The following is an 8,726-nucleotide window of genomic DNA, read 5'->3' as shown; positions in this document are numbered from 1 at the left end:
ATGGGAGGGACCCCACGCTGGACCAGGGGAACAGTGTGAAGAGGAAGGAGCGGCAGAGATGTAGTGTTATGAACTGACTGCAACCCCCACTCCCCATCTCCCTGTGGAGGAATGGCTAGCGGAGCGAGGGCATTTCGACATAGAAAAGCTAAGTCATCAGGATCTCAAGAAGTATCGAAAACAACTAGTTTAGGAACCAATCAGGGACAAGGTTAGACTGTCCTTGTTTAGCAGATAGGCACGGTATCAGGAACTTGTGGTTACGAAGTTATGAGAAGAATCCGTTAGAACAGGATGTCGAGGCGGGACTTGACTTTTAGACTAACAGCCAATAAGGAGCTTAGCTTTTGCAATATGTATGAGCTAATTAAGACTGTTATAAATTGCGTAACCAAACTGCAATAAACGAAGCTTGCTGATCTCTCATATTGAGCGACTGCTTCTTCCCTCCATTCCGGCAAATGGCACGACAAATTGGCGCCCGAACAGGGACCCCGGCGACCCGATAGCGGAGTCCGGGAGCCACGGTCGGCGGAGAAGTTCCGTGCGGTCCTGTAAGCAGCGCAGGAGGCGAAAGGGATACCCTCCCCGCGCTCGGGAGCACCTAGAGAGGCTGTCCCGCCAGCCACGCGCCGCCGGAGTCTTGCAAAGGCTGCAACAGCGCGCTGATTGAGGTATGAATAGACAAGCGGCGTATAATCTGCTCAAATGCTTCTTAGAGAAGCGGAGCATTGATAGAATAGATTTGAAAAAGGAACTTCCTGATCTGTTAGATTATGGCGTACTTAGGGGGGTCTTTACCGACCCCAATACGGTCTTCGAGGAGGAGGAGTGGCGAAAGCTAGGGAATAAGTTGTTTGATGCCGTTATTAACGAAGAAAAGGCAGTGAAAAAATTGATGAAACCATGGCGGGCAGTAACAAATACTCTCACCATGCATAAAGCTGAACAGCGAGTCGTTGCCGCTGCGGCCGAAAGGTGGAGTAGTGCGGCCCCTGCTGGAGTGTCCTCCACACAGCCAACGGCCCCTGATTGTCCCTTGCCCCCTTCGGTACGGACCGTAGTCGTCCCGCAGAGCTCCTCCACTGGGGCTTGGGACTTGTCCCGCCTGGGCTCTGCGTTGGAGGGCAATTCGGCGGAGCCTCCGCCGTCAGAACGGGTGACCCAGGGGGAAATAGCTGCGGCGGACCTTCCTGCAGACACGAGCAGGGCGATGAAGCCAGGGCCGGATGCTGATACCCCGGTGTCCGAGCGTGGAAACAATCCTTTTTTGAGCCATAGGACAGCGGATTTAGTTTCTGAGCGCCAATGGTGTTGGCAAAAGGTTGCAGAGGCTGCTATGAGCGAGGGGGACCGAGAGGTTGCAATCAGCCTCATGAGTGAGGCAGGGGGCGTTTCCCGTCATATATCAACCAAATGAACAGGGCAATTTAGTGGCCACCCTCCAGAATCTAGACTGGAAGTTACTCTCACAGCTACGTGCTACGGTTAACGAGTCAGGGGTAAAAGGGGAACCTACACAACAGATGCTAGACTATCTCTGGGGAACCAACATTTTACTCCCGGGGGATATACGGAGCATTATGAAATTAATCCTTACTCAGCATCAGCAGCTACTGTTTAATGCACATTGGCAAGCAGCTTGCATGAGGTCTGTGGCCACGGCTAGACAACCAGGTGACCCCTTACATGGAGTCACACTCGATGAGCTTATGGGTTTTGGCGCGTATCTCCGTTTAGAAGCTCAGGTATTAATAGGCCCAGATAAAGCCAAAGAAGCAATGTTGCTTGCGCGACAAGCTTTTAACCAGCTCAAAGAACCAGGGGGAATTCCTTCTTATATGGGAATTAAACAAGGTAGGGAGGAGCCTTTTGGGTTATTTATCGACAGAGTAGCTGGTGCCATACAGGCGGCAGGTGTTCCTGAATATTCGAAGGGTTCCATTCTAAAGCAGTGTGCAATTCAAAATTGCAATCCTGCCACCCGAAATATCCTAGCTACTCTTCCTGGAACTTGGACTATTGAAGAGGCCTTGGAGCGGATGGCACAGGTGCCAGTAGGCCCACAAGCCATGTTAGTAGAAGCAGTGAGAGAGTTAGGGAAAACTTTACAGGAGCATACCCAAGCATCGCACAGCCAAATTATGGCAGCCCTTGCACCTTTGCAAACTCCGGTGGCTCGTACGGCGCCCCGCCGACCAACCCGCCTCCGATGTTTCCGCTGTGGTTTGGCCGGACACTTGAGAAGAGAATGCAAGGCGGGACCGGTCTGGTGTAAGCGGTGCAATTCTGGCTCACACGCCGAGACAATCTGTCGACGAGGCGGATCGGGAAATGGGGTGAACAGCGGGAAGAGCCGCCCCGCGTCGACACAAAATGCGGCCGCTTACCCAGTCGCCAACAACAACAACCCTTTCCTCTCCAACCCGCCACCAGCGGAAGCCTCGGGTTGGACTTGGCAACAGCAATAGACTGCACCCTTTTGGATTCCAAGCCCGCACAAGTTGCAACTGGTGTACAAGGACCCATCAGAGTGAACGACCAGGCCGTCGGAGCATTATTAATTGGTCGCTCCTCTGCTACAATGCTCGGTCTCACCGTATTGGTAGGCCTAATCGATAAAGACTATCATGGGGAAATACAAATAATGGTTCAAACGCTGTTTCCGCCCTTATTTGTTCCCAAAGGATCGAAGATTGCACAGTTAATCCCCATACCCCACTTAACTGAAAATGTTGCCCCCGTGCAAGTGACGCCGAGAGGCAGTGGGGCTTTCGGGTCAACGGACCAAATGGCTTTCTTAACCATCGGACTGAGACAACAACCCCGACGAACAATCACCGTGCAATATGCGGGACAAACCATCACCCTCTTTGCGCTACTAGATACTGGTGCAGATGTCTCTATCATTAGTGAGCATCATTGGCCACCTAACTGGCCGTCCCGCACTACTGGAGCCACTGTAGCCGGAGTTGGAGGGCTTACTCTGGCTCGCAAATCACCCCTCCTTCGATGGACTATAGATGAAAAGGTTATCAGCACACGGGCACGGTTGTGAAGACTTCGACGGCATGTGTTGCATGGATCTAGAGGATAACTCCAGCTCCATACACAGAGAAATTAGACAACTGATGGATCATTCGCAAAAAATACAGAAGGATGTTGGGGTCTTTGGCCTGGAAGGTTTGACTAATTGGTTGGGGTTGGGGGGATGGTTCAAAGGGATAATACAAAGCCTATTGATGATACTAATAATTGTTGTATTAGGGCTTGTCATGTTCAGTTGTGTGGTATCATGTACTAAACGGATAGTAATGCAAACTACAAATAATATCTTGTTGGCACAAAATAAAAACGGGGGAATTGTGGAGGAATGGCTAGCGGAGCGAGGGCATTTCGACATAGAAAAGCTAAGTCATCAGGATCTCAAGAAGTATCGAAAACAACTAGTTTAGGAACCAATCAGGGACAAGGTCAGACTGTCCTTGTTTAGCAGATAGGCACGGTATCAGGAACTTGTGGTTACGAAGTTATGAGAAGAATCCGTTAGAACAGGATGTCGAGGCGGGACTTGACTTTTAGACTAACAGCCAATAAGGAGCTTAGCTTTTGCAATATGTATGAGCTAATTAAGACTGTTATAAATTGCGTAACCAAACTGTAATAAACGAAGCTTGCTGATCTCTCATATTGAGCGACTGCTTCTTCCCTCCGTTCCGGCAAATGGCACGACATCTCCCCTTCACCTCTTGTGGAGGAGAAGATAGAATAGTTCAGAATGAAGGAGTAAAGTTGAGCCTGGAAAGAAGTGGGGGTAGGGCGAAGGTGTTTTTAGTTTTGTTTTTGTTTCTCACCATCCTATTCTATTTTTAATTGGCAATGAATTAAATTAATCTTCCCCAAGTCGAGTCTGTTTTGCCCATGATGGTAATTTGTGAGTGATCTCACTGTCCTTATCTTGACCCATGAGCTTTTACACCTTTTTTTCTCTCTTTGTCCTGTGGAGGAGGGAGAGTGAGAGAGTGGCCTGGTAGGCACCTGGCAACCCACCATCACCATATACCAAATACAATGTCATATTAAACAGAATACACCTTGATTTCTAAGGCAGAAGGAAGGTATATGGAGAGGAGAGAGATGTGATTCTTCCAGCTTGTCTGACACCAGATAAATCCATTCTCACCATCAAGCAACATGAAGCATTTAATATATTTTCAACAAGGTTTGATGCCAAAGTCACTGAGCATAAAGAGCTCTGTCAACATCGATTTCCTCAGTATCTGTATTAAAATAAATCTGGCATTTATGTAGTCACTTCCACTTTCCCCTCGCTAGCTGCCATCTGAGCAGCTCTGTTGGCCTCGTTGACACAGATGGCTGCCATGGGATCAGCACAAGATATTTAGGCTCAGCATCAGAATATCTTTAAGCCTAACCGAGAGGACTGTGGCCCCAGATTAGGCACCTTCAGCATTGGGCTAAGCTTTTTATAAAAGCGGGCAGGTACCTGAAAGTAAGTTGGCAAAGTTACATCCGAAGATGAAGTGCCTAGATTTCTGTCCAGTATGTGGGGATGAGTGGGAGCAAGCACCCTCTCCTGACAGCCAACAGCTGGTCAGGGCCCTCATTCACCTCCTTCCTCCAACTCATAGCTCCAAGCCAACACTTACGAGTAAGTGCAGACCTCATCAGCATTGTGTGAGGTTAAGAGTGAGCCCAGCATGGCTCCCAGCTCAAAACCCCACTACTGAACTTGCACCACAATTAGCAAATACCCCTGGGGTTAATTGTGGGATAGGCCCTGACTGACATTAGGATTTTAATGGTCCTGTGTGCAATTTTTTGACAGCAGTACTAGATGAAGCAGCCCCTCAACTCCTCACACACTGTCGCAAATGAGTGGTTAGGTCGCTTAAATGATCACTCAAAGGTTTTGCAAGAAAAGATTTTACTGAAAATTTAGAAAATGTGATCTTACAAAGTTCATTGGCAAGGTTCACTCTATTACTTATTAAACAAATGGAATACTAAATCGAAGGAGGTTTGGAGTGGAAAATGATTTATACGGAGTAAAAGTGTAAGATGGTAGGGAGACCCTCTCATTGAGTCATCAGGTTCGAAATGGTCCTCCTTGCTTTCTAAACTCTTTCTCAGAGAGGAGCCTAGGTGCGGCTGGATCCAGAACTGGACTTAGACCACAACAGTTTATGTCTAAAGGATATGTTTAGCAGCAATTCAGGGTGTGTTCACAGTTTAAAGAGAGAGAGAATCACAGGGATTCAGCAACTGTTAATCACTGGTTAACTTAGCATTTACGGAGTGATTAGAAAGAATTTACTATTACAATCACAGTAATAGGATATTATGTTTTGAATCGATTCACACACAATCATAAAAATTCCCCTCGAATTCAGTGAAATACTTTAAATCAAATGATTTCTCAATGGGTGAAGGTTGAGTCTCAAGGAGATCAGCCCAGGTGATGCTGACAGAATTTGCGAAGTACTCTGAGAGATGTCCCACTCAGAGGGAGTTACTGGGCACAGCCCGCTGCGGATCAGAAGAGCTCAAAGGGCCTTCCTTGGTACCGCTGTTTATAGGGTCTCAAGATGATTGACTTCAGGCATCAGTAATTTTCCATCCTGGTCACAATCCACATGATGCAATCCTGATATTTAGACAGCAACTATACAATTCTAGTACTACCCAGAATGTACAGTTCTGACATTTACCAGGCAGGTGTGACTCCAGGCATCAGGAGTTTCAGGTGCAGTCAGGGGGTGCCTGATCGGCCCAACTCACTGCTCTTGTAAAATGCCAAGTCGTCCCGATTTGAGGCTGGTTCTGGGATTGCTAGGTGTGAGGAGGGGGCTGCGCCACCACACACACGCATCTTATGGGTTCCTGACCCTGTGTCATTGTGTTATCCCTTCTATGGGATAAACTTGGCCCCCATTTTTTTCCTTGGGGTACTTTACAGCAAGCTCAATACCCTAACCCAATGCTACCACACACCAGAGGTGGGGTGGGGGTGGGGTTGGAGGGGGAAGTGAGGGAATGTAGTTTAAACAGTATTAACTGTGATACAGGAAATAGTCTCCCCAATGGGTCTAGCCGCAGTCTCCCAGAGACACCTCTTTGTATGCAAACCAAAGGGATGTAGTGTCCTGGGTTCGTCCAGGACTGGGTTAATTTTCACCAAAAGACAGGAGGGGACACAGTCGGGTGGGCTGACCCAACCTGCCCAAACAGAGCAGGGTATTCCATACCATGTGCCGCAATGCTGGGTTCCCACTGGGGAGCTGGGCGGCAGGAAGGGAGTCTCGGCTCGGGAGCACGCGGCGGCGGCGGGTGGTGAGAGTTGCTCTCTGCGTTCTGCTGTTTTGTTTTGTGTATTCTCCTGATTGGTATCGTTGTTGTTACCATTCCCACAGAATCACAGAATCACAGAATGGTAGGGGTTGGAAGGGACCTCTGTGGGTCATCTAGTCCAACCCCCCTGCCGAAGCAGGGTTACCTACAGCAGGCTGCACAGGACCTTGTCCAGGCATGTCTTGAATATCTCCAGAGAAGGAGACTCCACAACCTCCCTGGGTAGCCTGTTCCAGTGCTCCGTCACCCTCAGAGGGAAGAAGTTCTTCCTCATGTTCAGACGGAACTTCCTGTGCCTCAGTTTGTGCCCATTGCCCCTTGTCCTGTCACTGGGCACCACTGAAAAGAGCTTGGCCCCATCCTCCTGACACCCACCCTTCACATATTTGTAAGTATATATTAGGTCCCCTTTCAGCCTTCTCTTCTTCAGGCTGAACAAGCCCAGCTCCCTCAGCCTCTCCTCGTAGGAGAGATGCTCCAGTCCCCTCACCATCCTTGTAGCCCTCCGCTGGACTCTCTCCAGTAGCTCTTCATCTTTCTTGAAGTGGGGAGCCCAGAACTGGACAGAGTACTCCAGATGAGGCCTCACTAGGGCAGTGTAGAGGGGAAGGAGAACCTCCCTCGACCTGCTGGCCACACTCCTCCTAATGCACCCCAGAATGCCATTGGCCTTCTTGGCAGCCAGGGCACACTGCTGGCTCATGGTTAACCTGTCGTCCACCAGGACACCCAGGTCCCTCTCCACAGAGCTGCTGTGCAGCAGGTCCACCCCAAGCCTGTACTGATGCATGGGGTTGTTCCTCCCCAGGTGCAGGACCCTGCATTTGCCTTTGTTGAACCTCATCAGGTTCCCCTCTGCCCAACTCTCCAGCTTGTCCAGGTCTCGCTGAATGGCAGCACAGCCTTCTGGTGTATCTACCACACCTCCCAGTTTGGTGTCATCAGCAAACTTGCTGAGGGTACATTCTAACTCTTCATCCAGGTCGTTGATGAAGAAGTTAAACAAGACTGGGCCCAGTACTGACCCCTGGGGGACACCACTTGTTACCAGCCTCCAACTAGACTCAGCGCCGCTGACGACAACCCTCTGAGTTCTGCCATTCAGCCAGTTCTCTATCCACTTCACCAATCACTCATCCAGCCCACACTTCCTGAGCTTCCCTTTGTTTGCTGTTCTGTTAAACTGCCCTTATTCCGACCCACCAGTTTTTGCCTGTTTCTTTCTATTCTCCTCTGCACCCCAGCGGGGGGAGGGGTGGCAGAGCGGCCGCGTGGCCCTTTTGTTGCCAGCCACAGTCAAACTATAACATGTAGTATGGATGAGGAATGAAAAGCAAAACGAGCCCTTCCTCCCCCACCTGCCAACCATCTGTTTCTTACAGTGATTTAAGAAACTTTAAGATGCTGCAAATGGGATGTTACACCAGTAACAAACTTTTTTGCCTAGCCACCTTACCATCTTTGCCTCTCACAGCTTCACTTCTCTCTGCTGAGAGAAAGGACGTATAATTATTACTATTTTTAAAAATCACAGTGCACAGGGGAGGGAGGGAGAGTGGGCTTCAAAGTTTTTTACTCACAGCTCCAGAACTTATTTGCCCTGTCTCTGCTCTTGGTAGTTTTCTCCTCTCTACTAAGTGACTGGTTGCTTGAGTTAGGTGCTACTCTTGACACTTCCTTGGGAATCAGTCTCAAATGTTTTTTCCAGCAAGAAGGTTGAAGCACTGCAGGATACCCTTCTGGACTGTGAAGGACTTAAAGCTCAGCTTCACAAGCCTCCTTCTGAAGTAAACAAGTTCAGGCAAAATTCATGAGAAGGCCATAATGCTAGAACACAGAGAGCATTTGGTGACAAACAAGGGCCATCCTTTCACAAGGCAGGCTGAACTATGCAAAAGTAACAGAGAATGAGCAGGCAGTATTCAGCTCAGATTCAGTGCATCTGAGCAGCAAAACAAAGTTTGGAAGAAGGCCCAGGACAGTAATGGTACCAATAAACCATAATGTACCTAAGTTGTTCGATTTGCTACTCATGGTTGCACAACATAGGAAGGTTTCTTGCAAAGATAAAAGAGCTTAACTGCGTGTGTCGATGCATGTCTAAGTGCTGCAGTGTATTATTATCTCCAAGTTTCATCTCACATAAATACTGAACAGAGTGCTGCGTAATAATCCAAAATATCTTGTAAGAGTGAGATGAAAGGAGTGGCAGCAAGCAGGGTGTGTACAGAGAAAAGGACCCTGCACTGTAAAGAACTTTAAAATATGTGGGTGTAGGGGGGTTACATTAAACTAATGTTTTCTATACTTCTCTTGCTATCCCACAGAAATTATTTTTCATACTGAAAAGAAGC

The sequence above is a fragment of the Opisthocomus hoazin genome, chromosome W (assembly GCF_030867145.1).
Source record: "Opisthocomus hoazin isolate bOpiHoa1 chromosome W, bOpiHoa1.hap1, whole genome shotgun sequence".
In the NCBI taxonomy this organism is placed as follows: domain Eukaryota; kingdom Metazoa; phylum Chordata; class Aves; order Opisthocomiformes; family Opisthocomidae; genus Opisthocomus; species Opisthocomus hoazin.
This window is presented reverse-complemented; position numbering follows the sequence as displayed.